The 17,898-nt window shown below is 41.5% G+C and overlaps 1 non-coding gene across 1 annotated transcript; it reads left to right on the top strand.

Annotated features, from left to right (window-relative positions):
• The first annotated feature begins 13,265 nt into the window (after positions 1-13,265).
• On the top strand, positions 13,266-13,371 carry LOC141597932 (small nucleolar RNA R71). The gene has a single exon (XR_012523140.1). It is a non-coding gene; the product is annotated as a small nucleolar RNA R71 (small nucleolar RNA).
• The last annotated feature ends 4,527 nt before the right edge of the window (positions 13,372-17,898 follow it).

Here is a 17,898-nt window from a genome sequence, read left to right as displayed (position 1 = left end):
AGAATAATGGAGGTTTTGGGGTTTTGTGGAGGTTTATCGCGAAAAAGAAGAAGAGCATAAGGTAAAATAAAATAGAATGAAGGGTGTTTTGTGTGGATTTTGCGCAAGGCGAAATCAGGTCAAGGTAGAGTTGTGTAAGGTTAACTAGCTCTAGATAGTCTGTTGGTCAGGTCGTCAGGGTACAATAATAAGCTGTAAATGAAATAATAACAACAATAATAAGACAAGTAATTTTGTACGTGGAAAACCCTTGAATGGGAAAAAACCACGGGCACCAAGCCAGGAGAGGATTTCACTATATAGTTTGGGAGAATAATTTTATGAAAATAACAATGTTAATATTTCTCTATGTATTGCGTGTGCTTCTTCCTGTGTGCGTATGATATATCTCTAATATCTTCAAAGTATTCTTTATATAGGCTTCCTCCTTGAACGGCTGCTTGATGCGGTACTAAATGCGGATTATTCTCCATAATTACCAGTAATAATTGCCAATTATTTCTCCCTTACTTACTGCATTTACTGCGAAATCTTCATACTTAATGTTGTGTATATAATTCCTTTATAACACGCGTGTATGGTCTAATATCGTCCTGATATTTTGACCGTTGTCCTCTCCATGGCCTGGCGCCTATCTTCATGTGCCCTGATAGCCTGATGACTGGCGGTCGGATTCAGATGAGATATCGATCGGGAAGGTCATGGATTTCCAGGCCTAACAATTGCCCCTTATCTCCTTATTTGCAGTGTGCTAGGACGAAAAAATGAGGAGATAACTTTATTTTTAGGAAGATTACCCAACGGTTAAGTTTTGCCTAGTCAGTTTCCTGTAACGGCTATTTTACTGCAGTTGCTGACGCGTGTGATATTTACTGCAACTTCTCTAATGATTATCCACTTCCTTTGCGGCTGAAACCCTAATCCTCTTCATTATAAATACCTGCGTGCTTCATTAAGTTGAACTCACCAAAGCAATTTCTTCTTATTTTCTCTCTTCGATAATCTTTTTAGTTCTCTTAATTTCCAACTTCTTCAATCTTTAATCAATTCTCCATAATCTTTCAAATAATGGCTGCAAAGAAAAAGTCTACCAGGGCAGCGGTTCCTGCAACTCCTCCTCCTCAGAATCCTGAGGAAACTTCTTCTGAAAATCTGCATATTTCCTCTGCTGCTCCATCTCCCACAGTAAATAAGCCGAGTGATTCTCCATTGGAGATGATCTCAATATTTCATGGTGATTTTCAATTCAAGCCTACGAAGGCTTTAAATGAGGATCAGTCTCTTGCAAACCGTTTGAAGCCCGAGTTTGAGAAGATTTTGAAGGATAAGGGGATCATCCCTGCTGATGCTGAAGTCTGGATTCCTGAGAATTCTCCTATTAGGGCCGACTGGGCTTGTCCTGGTTGGTTCTGCATCCATGACTGGGCTTTCAGGGCAGGCTGTAAGCTTCCTTTTTCTCCTCTTATGGTTGAGGTTATTAAGAAGATCGGTGTTCCGTCTTATCAGTTAATGCCAATGGTGTGGAAGGTTGTATGTTCCATTGAGAATCTCTGTAAAAAAACACAATATTTCTTTTTTCTCTTGACGACTTGAAGACTTGTTATGCTGTTAAAACAAACAGTCCTGGCCGTATAAGTTTTAAGGTCAGGGCGTCTACTACTCTTCTTTTGAGTAACTTGGACAGTGGCCATGATAAAGGCTGGGTTGTTGGGTACATGTTTGTCAGGACCAATTCTGTGGGTCCTGACTTGGCGTATTTGAATCATGAGGCTGCGTTCTTTGGTGAGTCTTTTTGTTTCCTTCTTTGTCCGCATGTTTTATTTGTTAGTGAAAAATAAAATGAAAATTATAATAAGTCATACCTCTTATGTGTGGAGTTGATGGGTTCAAACTGAGTATCCCACTCCTAATGTTTTCGCTTTCCTTGCTATTCCTCCTTTGGAGAGGTCCCGGCCTCTTTGTTGTGGGGTTGGTCACCTTCCTCATTGTTTGAAGGCCGACGGTGCTCCCGGGCGGCTAAAGCTTCAGGGGCTACTAGTGCCACTACCTCAGCGAGTAAGTCTATCTTAATCTTTCCTTTCTTTTTACTTAGGCTTCCAGATAATGTTTGGTTTATATTACGTCAAGATTTCGTGTTGCGACCACCCGGGTCGTCTATTCGCCTTGCCGGGTTTGGTATGGTGACCTTTCGGCCAGTGGCTAAGATTAAGGAGGAAGGTTCCCGGGGAAGCGGGGATCTGAGCTGTTATTGACTTGTGAACATCGATCTTTGCCAAGGTCACTCACTGCCGCCCCTCTTGAAACAAGTTCAACAGCCCAAAAGAGAAAAGTTGAAGATGTTGACATTTCTGCCCCGGTCAGGGAAGTAAGAGCCAGGGTGGACAATTTGGAGGCTGCTAGGGCGAAGATCGGGGATTAAGCTGCTTCTAAATCAGATGTCATGCTCACCCTTGACCCTGTTGAGCTGCTACTCGGCGGTTGCTTGATGGATCATTGATCGACCTCTTGGTGGTGCCTTAGGCTGTAGTAAGGGAGGTAGGTTGGCACAATTTCTATGTGTGTTTTGTTTTGGTAGTTTTCTATTATTGGTGTAAATTACTCATGCTTTTCTTTTTGGTTTTGATCAGGGTGCTGCCACCTATCTCCATAATGCCTATCAGGCTACTTCTTTGGTAGCCAGAATTGATCTAATGAGATCAGATTATGATAGGTTGAAGTCGATTTGGATTTTGCGGTGCCGACTGGCTGGCGACTTGACAAGGGTACAGGCTGAGAGAGATGCTGCTAAAGCTGAAGCAGTTTCAAGCAAGCGGCTATTGCAGGCGGCCTTGGACAGAAATGAGGAGCTCACCCAAGAGAGGGATGACTTGGAGTTCAAGCTGGATAATGCTTCCCTCTACTTCTATATCAAGGGAAGGGCGGCTGCTATGTTGGAGCCTGTCGAGGCCAGGGCGAAATGGGACCCTGCAGCTGAGATGGCTTTCGCTGCTTCAAAGTATCCTGACCTGCATAACATGGAAAATGAACAGGAGGTCGACTCTCCAGGGGAGCAGGATGTTAATGCTGATCCGGCTAAGAGCAGGGAGCAGGGTGTTGATCTTTGGTCTTTGTTTCTAAGGAGAAGCAGTAATTTATTTTTTCAGTTTGGTATTTTGGCCCATCCAGGGGGGATGTCCCTGGACAAACAATATTTTTCTTTTCTTGTGTTGGGTCAGGGAGGCTATCCCTGGCTTTTATGAATATTTTGGCACCTTTGCCCCAGGGGGTAAAGATTTTTATTAATATAGGCATGATGGCCTTCTTTTGGCTTATTCTGCTTTTGATATTCCTTTGTGAGTTTCATCCCGTTGGGCCTATCAAACATTCTGTTTGAATAACCTGCACATTATTTTCGTTTTATTTTGTTATTCATGAGTAATTCAACCAAGTATAGTTTTTTGCTATAATGGTTGAAGGAGTGGGAAAACCGGCCTATCAGGAGGGCTTATGTCCCCTGCCTAGCTGGAGGGCTTGGTATTCGGCCTGTCAAGAGGGAATTTTAGACTAAGTGTTTGGGAGAGAACACCCTTAAACCTATCTTGCTGCGTCCAGCCGGTTGTAATCCGTGGCAGTAAACCTAGTAAGGTCAGGCAATTATTTCATGCCTGATTAGTCCTGACTCTTTACTGTATCTGGTGGCGGTTACCAACTCGTCAGGAACAGTTAAGTGAAAAATTTTTGTTTCAGGAATGTATAGTAGAGTAGCCCTCAATCCTGAATATTTATGCATATAATCTTTTATCATGTGTAATTGTTCAGGATTCAAAAAGTCAATAGATGGGTTAGTTGAACAGATATAAAATATGGACAAGGCATTTAAAACATATAGTTCATCACATAGCATGTTAGGTTGAGTAGTGATTGAATTTATACCTGATTGTAGCCTGATCTTTACATATGGAATAATTTTAAATGCGTTACATTCCAGGATCTTGGGATCATTTCCCCTTCTAGCGTTTGGAGCTTGTATGCTCCTTATCCAACAATTGAATCAATTAAGTAAGGGCTTTCCCATGTGGGAGCCAGTTTGCCTGCTGATTTTTCTTTTTTATTTGGAAATACTTTGCGTAGGACAACGTCTCCTTCTTTAAAGACCCTGACCCTGACGTTTTTAATGCAAGTCCTGGCGATTGCTTGTTGATACGATGCCATCTTGATTTTGGCAGCGTCTCTCAATTCTTCTGTCAGGACCAAGTTGTCTTGCATCAGGTCTTTGTTTGCTTCGACGTTGTTCAGGCTGCATCTGGATGTTGGTACTCGTACTTCCACGGGAATGATGACTTCACGATCATACACCGGGGAGTAAGGTGTTTGGCCTGTTATAGTTTTTGGAGTTGTCCTGTCTGCCCATAGTACTAATGAAAGTTCTTCAGCCCATCTGCCTCGTCTTCTTTTTAGCTTTTTTTTAGGCAGCTTATGACTACCTTATTGTTAGATTCAGCCTGGCCATTAGCTTTTGGATATCCAGGGGTTGATATTACCAGGTTGATATTCCATTCTTGGCAGAATGCTTGGGTCTTTTCCCCCACGAATTGAGTTCCGTTATCGCATACTATTTCTGATGGGACTCCATATTTGCAAATGATGTTCGTCCTAATGAAGGATATTACTTCTTTTTCGGTTACTTGCCTGAAAGAGTTAGCCTCAATCCATTTGGAGAAGTAGTCCGTCATGGCTAACATGAATACTTTTTGTCCTGGAGCTACGGGCAGTTTTCCCACAATATCCATCCCCCACTTTATGAATGGCCAGGGTGCGGAAATTGAATGAAGGAGTTCGGATGGCTGATGTATGATTGGTGCATGAATTTGGCAGGCTTCGCATTTTAAAGAGTATTCCGAGCGATCGGCCCTCGGTGTAGGCGATGTAGCTTAGTCTCCGAGAACTTTGCTTGCCAGGCTCTTTCCTCCTTTGTGGTTGCCACAATGTCCATCATGTATTTCTTGAAGTACTAATTTGGCTTCGTCAGGCTCCAAGCATCTCAGGTAGGGTCCAGCCTGCGATCTCTTGAACAGAGTGATATTGATGATAGCATAAGTTGAAGCTCTAATTTAAAATCCCTTGCCTCATGTCTACCCTGAGGCAATATTCCTCGGACAAACCAGTCATAATAGGGTTTAGTCCAAGAGTTAATGTCCTGATTGACAGGATTGACCTGTTCAGGTTTGCTGATGGTTGGCTCTAATAAGTGCACAATTGGTATTTTGTCGAAAACAGTGGGGGTGAAATTTGAACCTAGGCTGGCCAGAGCATCAGCCTGGGTATTCAGGTCTCTTTATATTTGATCTATGTCAAATAAAGCAAATTTAGCGGTAAGGTTTTTTTGCATATTCTAAATACAAAATCATTTTTGCATCCTTAGCCGCATAAATTTCCTTTATTTGATTAGCAATTAAGAGTGAATCAGTTTTTACCTTTAGGTTTTGAACACCGAGGTCTAGACATACCTTTAAGCCTGCTATCAGGACTTCATATTCTCCTTCATTGTTGGTAACTTTGAATTCACAGCTTACAGCCTGTGCTATCTTATCTCTCTGTGGCGATTTAAGTACTAGTCCTAACCCTGTCCTCCTGGCGTTGGATGCCCCATCTATGAATAGGGTCCATTCTTGGTCTGGGGTTTTATTTTCTAGGTGGTTGACCTCTTTTATAAGGTCTGGTTCCAGGTTAGTGCTAAAATCAGCCACAAAGTCTGCTAGGGCCTGCGACTTGATCGCTGCCCTGGGTTCAAAGGAGATGTCGTACGTGCTAATCTGTACTGACCATTTAGCCATCCTGCCTGAAAGTTCAGGCTTACGCAGGACAGATTTTATGGGCAAATTGGTCCTGACTATAATGGGGTGACTTTTAAAATAGGGTCTCAATTTGGTACACGACATAATTAAAGCTAAGACGTATTTTTCAAGTAGTCCATACCTCAACTCAGCATCTAGCAGGCTTTTACTTACATAGTAGACTGGATGTTGCTGACCGTCCTGTTCTTTCACCAGATCACTGATCTTGTATTAGTGTGAGATAGGTATCGACAAAGGTTCTCCCTTTTCTGGCTTAGCCAGTAAGGGTGGAGATGATAAATAGGATTTTAGATCCTGAAAAGCTGTCTCATGCTCATCTGTCCACTGGAATTGTTTATTTTTCCTGAGGAGGTTATAGAATTTTTTGCATCTCTCAGAGGATCTTGATATGAAACGGTTCAGGGCAGCTACCCGGCCTGTCAATTTTTGGATATCCTTGACAGACTTGGGTGACTGTAGTTCCAGGATAGCCTTTATCTGTTCAGGGCTAGCTTCTATGCCTCTCATTGTGACCATATATCCAAGGAATTTGCCTGCAGAGACTCAAAAGTGGCACTTTGCAGGGTTCAGCTTCATGTTATATTTTTCTAATAACTCAAATGCTATTTCTAGATGCTTCACATGATCTTTTGCATTCTTGGATTTCACCACCATGTCGTCTATGTATACTTTTATGATGTCTCCTATCTGGTCTTTAAACATCATGTTGACCAGGCGCTGGTACGTTGCCCCTGCATTCTTCAGGCCGAAAGGCATGGCAGTGTAACAGTATATGCCTCGGTCTGTAATGAATGCAGTACTATCCTGGTCAGCAGGGTGCTTCTTTATTTGATTGAATCCGCTGAAAGCATCCATGAATGTCAGCATTTCGTGGCCTGTAATTGCTATGCCATGACATCAATGTGAGGCAGGGGGAATGGATCTTTAGGACAGGCTTTGTTCAGATCAGTGTAGTCTATACAGACTCTCTACTTCCCATTCTTTTTCTGCACAACAACTACGTTGCTTGACCATTCAGGTACATTACTTCCCCGATCATCCCCATATCCAAGAGTTTTTCTACTTCCTCGTTAATAATGGTATTTCTTTTTTTGCAAACTTGCGTCTTTTATCTTTGTACAGGCTTAAAAGATGTGTCAACATTGAGCTTATGAGTAATTATATCGGCGCTAATTCGGTCATATCAAAATGTGACCAAGCAAACCATGATGATTTATTTTTAAGGAATTTTACCGATTCGGGCCCGACACTATCTGGTGTATCGGATCCTATCAAAACATACCGTCAGGGTATTCGTGGTCTAGGATTACCGATCTGTTTCCATTCTGGGAGGTGCCACATAAGTGCTCCCGACAGTGGTATGAATTGCTATGCCAGGGACTTACCTGCCTTGAAAGGCTTCAAGGCTGCTGTGTAGCATTCCTGGGCTGTCTTGTGATCCCCTTTGATTGTGGCTATGCCTCAGTCTGTTGGTATCTTGATATACTGGTGATAGGTTGATAGTACGGCCTTGACATTGTGAATCCAGGGTCTGCCCAGGATAGCGTTGTAGGATGACAGGCAGTCAAGGACTCCAAATTTCTCATAAGATGAGACTCCTTCCACGTAGGTTGGGAGGTGGATTTCTCCTAGGGTGCTCCTAGTTTCACCACTGAATCCTACTAGGACGCTGGATTTCTTGATGATTTGATCCTCGTTTATCTTCATGGCTCTCAGTACGTCAAGCATGATCAGGTTCACTGAGCTGCCTCCATCTACCAGGATCCTTCTTACCGTGGCTGTTCTTATCTGCATAGAAATTACCAGGCCATCATGATGAACATCAGGGATGCCCACCAGGTCACAATCATTGAAAGTGATTGTCGGGATATGATCCGGCTTCCAGGGTGACACGAGTCCTTGGCCCTGGCTATCTTCTTTTCTTCTTTGAACTTGTCGGGCCGCAAATCTCGAACCGCCGAGATATGAATTTTACTTCATAGATTGGTGGTGGTGGAGGAGACTACGATCCCGCTTATGCTCCCGATTATCCTTATCTGGTTTGCGTTCGCCCTTCATCTTGATCGGGTCTTTCAAGTACCCCGATTTTAACAGTAGGCTACCTCCTTCCTCGGGGTGAAACAATCATCCGTGGTGTGTCCAATATCCATGTGAAATTCGCACCATTTTGAACTGTCTCTTCTGGGATTTGGATTTTTTCGACTTCTGGGCCATCTAACGGTGATCCCATATTGTCAAGTCTCTGGATTAATCCTGCAATATCAACACTGAAGTTATGTTCGGAGATAGGTGGATACACTTTAACCTTACCTTGATACTCATGGGCCAGGTTAACTTCTGACTGATCTGGCCTGGAATATGGAGTAGGTCTATAATTGTTTCCTTTGTTGCTTATCCTATTACTTCTTTCATGATCCTTTGGTCTACTGGGTGATCCAAGTTTGTAGCTTTTATCTTCTTCTAGCCTGATGAAAGCAAGAGTCTTGGCCTGAACATCTTCGAAGGTATGGCAGGGATACTTAGTGAGTTCGCTGTATAAGTCACTATATGGTAGTAGAGGTGGCAATCGGGTCAGTCGGGTCGGGTTTGGGTCGGGTCATGTCGGGTCGGGTCATATCGGGTTCGGGTCATATCGGGTCAGCATACCTTTTCGGGTCGAGTCGGGTCGGGTTCGGGTCGTTATCGGGTCGGGTCATTTCGGGTCAAATGATGTATCGGGTCGGGTCGGGTTTGGGTCGGGTCATTATCGGGTCCGGTAACTTAATCGCATTACTATAATTTTTTACCATTAAATTTAGTTTTTAACCTATTATTTGGTTTAATTAATTCATTACTAAGTCAAACATATCAATCTAAATACAAAATCATTTTCATTTTGATCAAAATTAAGCTTAATAATTGTCGGGTCATCAATTTAATCGGGTCAGCATCGGGTCGGGTCAATATCGGGTCGGGTCTGGGTCGGGTTCGGGTCACTGATAATCGGGTCGTGTCGGGTTACGGGTCGTCATCGGGTCTGGTCGGGTCGATTTTGGGTCACAATATTTTCGGGTCGGGTCGGATCGGGTTTGCTCGGGTTCAGGTCGGGTCACTCGGGTCGGGTCAGACTTGCCAGCTCTATATGGTAGTAACCCCTGTCTAAATGCCTCCACTGCTGTTCCAACGTCACACTTGGGTATAGATACTTTTTCTTTGTTGAATCTTGCAAGAAATGTCCCGAGAGTTTCATCAGGCTTCTGTGTAAATCGGTAAAGGTCACTGGATCGTTTCTCCAACTCCCTGCTACTCGCAAACTGCTGGTTGAAACTGTTGATCAGGTTGGCAAAGGAATGGATGCTGCCAGTTGGCAGGTTGATGTACCATTGCAGGGCCGGGCCAGTCAGGGTCGTTCCAAATCCCTTGCACATGCAAACTTGTCTGAACTCGCTGAGAATAGATGCAGCCAACATTTTCTATTTGTAAAGAGCCACGTGATTTTGTGGATCCGTGGTTCCATCGTAGACCCTCATGGATGGAATTGTGAATTTTTTTGGTAGGTCTACTTTTGCTATTTCGTCTATGAAAGGCGAATCAAAGATAGCTATCGGCGACTTCTTCCATCTTCGGCGGTACTCCTGGTATCTTATCGAATTTTTCGTTGAGTTTCTTGATCTCCTGACTACTGCCATCATGATGGATGCTGCAGATTCATTAGGTTTCTCCTTATCATCATCTTTTGGTTCATCATCACCATCAACGTTAATGGATTTAGGAATACTTGGGTTCTCAAAACTGGAAAAATCAATATTTTTAATGATTGATGAAAATGGGGTTCCTGGTTGGAATCTAGAGCCTACCCCTTGGGTCTTCTCTAATTTTTGCTTTAGAGCTGACTCAAATTCTTTTAATTGCAGGATTTCTTTCAATTGTTCTTCAACGGTGGGTTGGGCCATTTTTGTAGGTTTTTTGAGTTTTCGTAAGATAAGAAAAAATGATTTAAAGAGCTAGATGCCCCACGGTGGGCGCCAATTGTTTTGTGTGGATTTTGCGCAAGGCGAAATCAGGTCAGGGTAGAGTTGTGTAAGGTAACTAGATCTAGATAGTTTGTTGGTCAGGTCGTCAGGGTACAATAATAAGCTGTAAATGAAATAATAACAACAATAATAAGACAAGTAATTTTGTACGTGGAAAACCCTTGAATGGGAAAAAACCACGGGCACCAAGCCATGAGAGGATTTCACTATATAGTTTGGGAGAATAATTGTATGAAAATAACAATGTTAATATTTCTCTATGTATTGCGTGTGCTTCTTCTTGTGTGCGTATGATATATCTCTAATATCTTCAAAGTATTCTTTATATAGGCTTCCTCCTTGAACGGCTGCTTGATGCGGTACTAAATACGGATTATTCTCCATAATTACCAGTAATAATTGCCAATTATTTCTCCCTTAATTACTGCATTTACTGCGAAATCTTCATACTTAATGTTGCGTATATAATTCCTTTATAACACGCGTGTATGGTCTAATATCGTCCTGATATTTTGACCGTTGTCCTCTCCATGGCCTGACGCCTATCTTCATGTGCCCTGATAGCCTGACACCCTGACAGCCTGGCAGTCATGATCAGATGAGATACTGATCAGGAAGGTCTGCGGATTTCCAGGCCTAACAAAGGGAAAAGAAGAACTTCCTGCGTGTTAATAAGCATAGTCACTCGATCGAGTGATTTGAAACCACTCGATCGAAGTGTTTTCCCTGCAATCCTCTCGATCGAGTACAATTCTTCTCGATCGAGAACTCTTCCTTTTTGACAATTCGATCGAGAGACCGAAACTGCTCGATCGAAGACTTTTGCTGGGCAATCCTCTCGATCGAGTACAAAAAGTACTCGATCGAGTTGTTTTCTCCTAGCATGCATCCCAATGCAATAAGTCTTTCCCAAACCTGCATAGAAATACTTCCCGCAAATACCAAATCACAAAAATTATGTAGTCTATATTCGGTTTTCGCTAAATCTAACTATACTATTGTCTAACAGTCTAAAAATGCAATTAAAATGGTTTAATGGAAATTCAAAATTATAAAACGTTACAACGGGGCATTCCCCGCTTATCTTCTAAAGCACTGTAGTAGCCCAAAAGAGGACTTCTGACTGGAGGAGGTCCCTTCAGCATCGCGGACCGTCCTCTTTGATCGCCATGAGCTTGTACTCGAACTGATGGAAGGAGAATAGTTTGCTTCAACATACGCAATTGCTTTCTTCTTTCTTCTGGCATCCTTACTGGCATTGGCACTCTTATTTGCATCATTCCCATCACTTAATTGAACTTTAACTGTACCATGACCGATAACATCTCCAGTATCCATTCTGTCTGTACCTGTAGTAAACAGAATGGTCCTCCTTTTTTATCTCAGTCTGAGGTGGAGGTGTCACTATAGCAGCACAATATTCAATATTTTCAACTGGAGTGTCTAAGTCTGGGTCAATAGAGGGTAGGGCATTGCAAGGTTGAACTTGCATAGGGGCCCTACGAGCGTTGGACTGATGAAAAGTCAGCTCCTCATCTCTTACCTGGAAAGCAAGGGTCTTTCCCCCGACATCAATTACCGCGCGAGTAGTAAATAAAAATGGTCGCCCTAAAATAATAGGGGTGTGAGAGTCTTCGGGTATGTCTAAGACCACAAAATCAACGGGAATAAAGAATCTCCCGATTTTCACAGGTATGTCCTCTAAGACACCTGGCCGTGATATACTACGGTCGGCCATATAAACGGTCATATTGGTACAATTAAATTTGGTCAAACCCAGTCTCTTAACGAGAGATAGAGGTAAGACACTTACGCTAGCTCCTAAATCGCATAGCGCATTGGCAATTAAGTGGGTCCCTATATGACATGGAATTGAAAAGCTACCCGCGTCTGATTGTTTGGGTGGTGTCTTATTCTGAACTAAGGCAGACCCTACTTCAGTCAAAGCCACCATTTCATGGTCACTTATATGTCTCTTACGCGATAAAATTTCTTTCATAAACTTCATGTAAGAGGGTACCTGGGTAAGCAGTTCGGCGAAAGGAACGTTGACATGAAGGCTCTTCAGGATTTCAGCAAATTTCCCGAACTATTGGTTAGCCTTATTATTCTGCAATCGCCTTGGAAAGGGAACCGTGATAGGAATTTCTAGTCCTTTGTTTCTTTCCGCCAATGTCTAGACAGGTGCATCAATATTTCTGCTCGATCGATCCCTTTTTTCTCTCGATCCAGGTCTTTCAGCAACAATTTCATTCGATTGAGCATTATGAGCAACTCGATCGAAGTCTTCTTTATCAGCATTACTCGATCGAGATATTAGTCCACTAGATCGATCATTTTTCTCAGCATTTTCATTCGATCGAGGCATTTCCCCCTCTCGATCGAACTCTTGATTAGCAGCTTTACTCGATCGACTAACAGTTTCACTCGATCGAGTAGTATTCTCAGCAATTCCTCTCGATCGACTCATAATCGACCACCAGATATGAGTTGATCGAGGACTTTCTTCAGGTGCATCATAGTTTCATCCATGGATGACTGTTCACTCTCAGCAACACCAGGTTTCGGGTCTGATATGTCCTCAACAGTTGACATTTTGGGTCCTTCATAAGAGAAACCGCTTCGCAAATTAATCAGATTTATCGTCTCATGAGGACTCTTTTCAGATTGAGATGGTAAATGGCCCGGCTTCCTTGAAGATTGGTTAGCAGCGAGTTGAGCTATCTGAGACTCGAGTGATTTGATTGACGCATCTTTCTGTTGTCCACTCCTTTGCAATTGGACAATCAATGATTGTATAATTGACTTCAACTCAGTTATGTCACTTACCCCACTAGAAGAAGCTCCTTGATTAGGCGTTGGAAAGGATGGAGGCTTTTGAAACCCTTGTTGAGCTTTATGAGGAGGGACATAAGGTTGTTGCTGCTGCATTGGAGGTGTGGGATTCAACACATTCTGACTAGTCCATCTCAAATTAGGATGGACTCCACTCTGATTGTTATAATAGGAATTTCCTTGCCTATATTACTGAAAGGCAAGGACTTTCTCCTTCTCAGTTAGATAGTCTACAATAGTGTGACCGTCATTGCTACAACACGTCTCACATAAAACGGCTTCTTGTCTAGTCAACAAGTGAACCGTCTGTGGATCACCAGCTTGCCGCGATTCCAACCTATCAAAACGGGCATTCATGGCTTCCAACTGAGCCACAACTGCATTATCTACTGAATTAACTGTCCGAATACCATCTCTCGGGTTCCCATACTTAGCACAGTAGGTAGCCATCTCCTCTATGATGCCCCATCCCTTGTCATCATTATTGTTCTTCTGAAATCGCCCATTAGATGAGGCGTCCAATATGGGACGGTGGTCGTTATACAACCCATTATAGAGCTGGTTGTACAAGAACCACTAATCAAAACCATGATGAGGAAGAGACCGCACCAACTTCTTGAAACGACACCAAGCTTCATAAAAATTCTCATCTGGTGCCTGCTTGAAACTTGTAATTTTTTCTCTCAGCTGATTTGTTCGTTGTAGAGGAAAATACCTTTTATAAAAGGCAAGGGCCAGGGTCTCCAAGTTGGTGATACCAGCTGCTTCTTTATTAAGATCAGTGAGCCACTCTCGGGCTCCATCGGTCAAGGAAAAAGGAAATAAGACCTCCTTAATCTTGTCCTGAGTCACTCCCTTATTAGCGGGAATGGTAGAGTAATAGTCAGTGAAAACTTCTATATGTTTACGCGGATCTTCACCCGCCACACCTCGGTTCACATTCCGTTTGACCAGGTTAATGTAGGACGGCCGAATGTCAAATGTATTTCCATCCTCTGTCGAAAGCTTGAAACCTTTAGGGATTGAGGCGGCTGTAGACTCCGAATGACTTGCAATATTAGGCATTTTCACTGGACTGATAGCAGAAATAGAATTATCTTCTTCGAAAGACGGATCTTCTGCAAATAAAAAGTGTTCTAGCTCGGGTTTAAAAGTACTCAAGGCTTCCTTTTGAATCTTTCTCTATAGTCTTTGTCTAATACGGAAGGTCCGTTCTGGTTCAGGATCAGCTGGAACTAACTCTGACCTGTTAGACCTAGGCATAAACAAGACTAAAGGAAATAAGTGAGAACTGTCTCAAGGAATAAAAATTCTCTAAGACCGAAAAAGATAAACGACACAAAGAACAGATAAATAGGTTATTGCCTCCCCGGCAACGGCGCCAAAATTTGATATGGTCGTTATGTACCAAAAATAAATACCTAAATATAACTAACATAAGCTAGCGATAAGTAGGGTCGATCTCCACAGGGAGGCTAAGTATCTATGTGTAAGTCCGTCTATCTAGTCACAATTGGGGGTTTTGAAATTTGTTTTCTAAATTACTAAAGATATAAGGCAAGAGAAATAAAGGCAAGAACGACAAAAGCAAGAAAAATCTAGGGTTGATCAGATAAAGAGAGATATGTCAGGATTTCGGTTCACCACAGCAGTTTACTAACTCAGTCATAAATAGTCTAGACAATCTACTGTGAGAAGAGCAAGAGAAAGGTCCATCCGGTCCGCTATCCACCCTAGACTACTACTAACTTAAGTTCCGCCCTCATTAGGTAGTCTACTGTTCATAGCAGGTCTGTTCATTCCAATCTTCCGATCCAGGAACAAAGTTAACCAGATTAAAGTTATTTAGAAGCGTGCACCCAACTAAACATATTACAATTATATTGCTATGAGGACAAGTTCTCACAAATAAATCGTCTAGCCTATTTACAACATCGTCACCTTACTACCATGGCTCCCCTAATCCTAACATAGAGAGATTAGCTGCTCATGCTTTTGAAGTCAATAACAATAACAACAATCATGAATATACTAAGGGTACACATGATATAAAGACAATAGAGATGCAAAATAAACAATTAAACAAAAACAATAAATAAGAGAACAATGATTAAGAATAAGAAGTATTAAGATTAAAGGAAGAGAAAGGTTACAAGATTGAATGCAAAGTAAAGAGAAGTAACCGCAGTAATTAAGAGCAAAAGTTCAGAGATTAAGAGTAAAGTATGAGTTGAAAAACGTACTCATGGCCTAATGACGACTTCCTTATATAGGGAAGTGAAAATTAACAAAAATAAACCTAAACACGGATTAGTTAACCCATGTAAACTTGTTAAGCACTCGATCGAGGCTTTTTATTCCACTCGATCGAGTACTCTTCCAGCCAAACCGTTCGATCGATCACTTTAGGCTCTCGATCGAACACTTCCCAAAAAGCCATTTTTGATCGAGCGTAGGATCTACTCGATCGACCAACTGTAGCAGCCAAATCACTCGATCGAGCATCAAAAGCTCTCGATCGAGTGGATATCCAATGAATCAGCCTTGACTTCGTCTTGTCAGCTTCCAAAGACCTTCCTTCACGCTTCCCGAGGTATGACTTCTGCTCCAAATCTCCGTCTCCTTAAAATGCATACAAAGTGGGACGACTAAGGCACGATTCCACTACTTTTTGATCCATTTCTGCAATTAAGACAAAACAAACCAAAGTAGCCAATTCGGGGTATTTTGCAATACAAAGCGATACAAATGGTATAGAAATGCGTGCAATAAGATGCTAAAAAGTCTATATAAATGGCACGTATCATAGTTCACACCCAAAAAAGTCGTTATCACCTCGTACAATGGGCCTAAATGTCGGGTTGTCATTTTAGCTAAACGAAATGCACATTTTGTAATGTAAATTTAAATTTAGACTAAAGAAGTGACATGCGACTCAAAATTAGATATAATCCTAACATTTTATGATATCCTAACCTTAGGTAGATAAGCACATTGCTTTTTGACTCGGGATTTGACAGTTTTAGAAAATGGAAACGATTTTTGACCCGGACTCCAAATATATTCTAATTACTGCCAAAACGGCCGTAATGACACCTAGATGACAACCAAGGGGTAGACACAAGTGTATGAGTTACCTTTTGTTAACCCATTTATGAAACGTCTTAAAATCGTGACATATGCTAAACATGCGGCCCAATCATCACTGGGTGTTTGGCGGGAGGTGCAAAAATGAGGTGTCTACACTCATAAAAGCGAAGATTCCAACTCCAAGATGCTTTCTTGAATATATAAATGGAACGCTGAAGCTTGAAAATCATTCTAGCATCATTAGATATGAAACCCTCAGGCTGTGTTATATACACATCCTCCTAAGCTTCCCATTAAGAAAAGCCATTTTCACATCCATTTGCCAAATTTCAAATTCATGAAGTGCAACAATTGCTAGAATAATCATATTGGATTAAAGCATCGCTACAGGTGAATAAGTTTCATCACAGTCAATACCATGAGTTTGATTAAAACCTTTAGTCACTAAGCGAGCCATATAGACATTTATATGTCCATCGATGTCTATCTTCTTCTTAAAGACACACTTGCATTCGATGTTTTTTTACACCATCGGCTGGTCAACCAAAGTCCATACTTTATTATGGTACATGGAATCCATTTCGGACTTCATGGCTACAAGCCATTTCTTAGAGTCTGGGAGCCATTTCTTAGAGTCCGGGCCCATCATTGCAACTTTGTAAAATGCCGGTTCATCATTTTTGTCATGTATAGATCATGATATGTATCAGGGTCCCTACTAAAGTTAGATCTTGTTGACCTACGAAGGACAACATCCTCAGAAACAGGTGTAACTTGTACAAATGATGAGACTATGACATCTCGTGAGTCTAACTTCTCCTCTACCGCCTCAGTAGGCGTAAGGGATACCTGCACATCTTGAACCTCTTCAAGATCAATCTTACGCCTAACCTTTAGACAAGAATTTTCTTTCCAAAAGACTCCATTTCGAGCCACAAACACTCTTTGCTCAGAAGGATTATAAAAGTAATAACCTTTAGTTTCCTTTGGATATCCTACAAAAATTCATTTGTTAGATTTTAATCCTAACTTTTCAGAAATAAATGTCCTAATGTAAGCCTCACATCTCCAAATTTTCATAAAAGACAACTTAAGAACATTTCCTATTCATATATCATATGGTGTCTTTTCAACTGACTTAGATGGATACCTGTTAAGTGTCAATGCCGAAGTCTCAAATGGATAGTCCCAGAAGGATCAAGGGAGATATGAATGACTAATCATATACCGAACCAAATCAAATATGGTTCAATTTCTCCATTCAGAAACATCATTCCATTGCGGTGACCCTGGAGTAGTGAGTTGTGAAACAATTTCACATCTCCTAAGATGGTCACCAAAATCATGACTCAAATATTCACCACCTCAATCAGATCGAATGACTTAAATTGTCTTGTTCCTTTGATATGTACTTCATTTTGGAACTCTTTGCACTTTTCAAACGATTCTGACATATGTTTCATAAGATACACATAGCCATACTTACTGAAATCATCAGTAAAAGTGATAAAAGTACTGATATCCTCCCCTAGTTGTGTGACTCATCGGACCACATACATCAGAATGTATTAGTCTTAGCAAGTCTGTTGCCCTTCTATTGTAACCAGTGGAAGGCGTCTTTGTCATCTTCCCAAGTAAACAAGATTCTCATATATCATATGATTCATATTCAAACTGATCAAGTTCATCCTTATGGAGTTTTTGTATGCGTTTCTCGTTTAAATAGCCAAGTGGACAATGCCACAAATACGTAGGATTAGAATCCTTAGATTTCAATATCTTTGCTTTATTAATGTTAAAGACCTGCTTAGTTAAATTAAGAACATACAACTACAAGCCATCATAAATATAAGCTCTACAATACATAATACCATTCAGCGAAACAGAACAACATTTGTCCCTTATTGAAATATCAAAACCTTTCACGTTCAAACAAGAAACGGAAATTTTATTCCTGCTAATGGCAGCTACATAATAACAATTATCTAGTTCAATAACTAAGACACTTGGCAACTCTAAATAAAATGTCCCTACAGCTAAGGCAGCAACTTTTACTCCATTTCCCACACGCAGGTCCACTTCACCTTTTGCCAATGCTCTAGCATTTCCTCAACTCTGTACATTAC

This window comes from Silene latifolia, chromosome 8, assembly GCF_048544455.1.
Source record: "Silene latifolia isolate original U9 population chromosome 8, ASM4854445v1, whole genome shotgun sequence".
In the NCBI taxonomy this organism is placed as follows: Eukaryota; Viridiplantae; Streptophyta; class Magnoliopsida; order Caryophyllales; family Caryophyllaceae; genus Silene; species Silene latifolia.
Note: the sequence above shows the minus strand (reverse complement) of the source record. Positions and strands in the feature narration are given on the sequence as shown.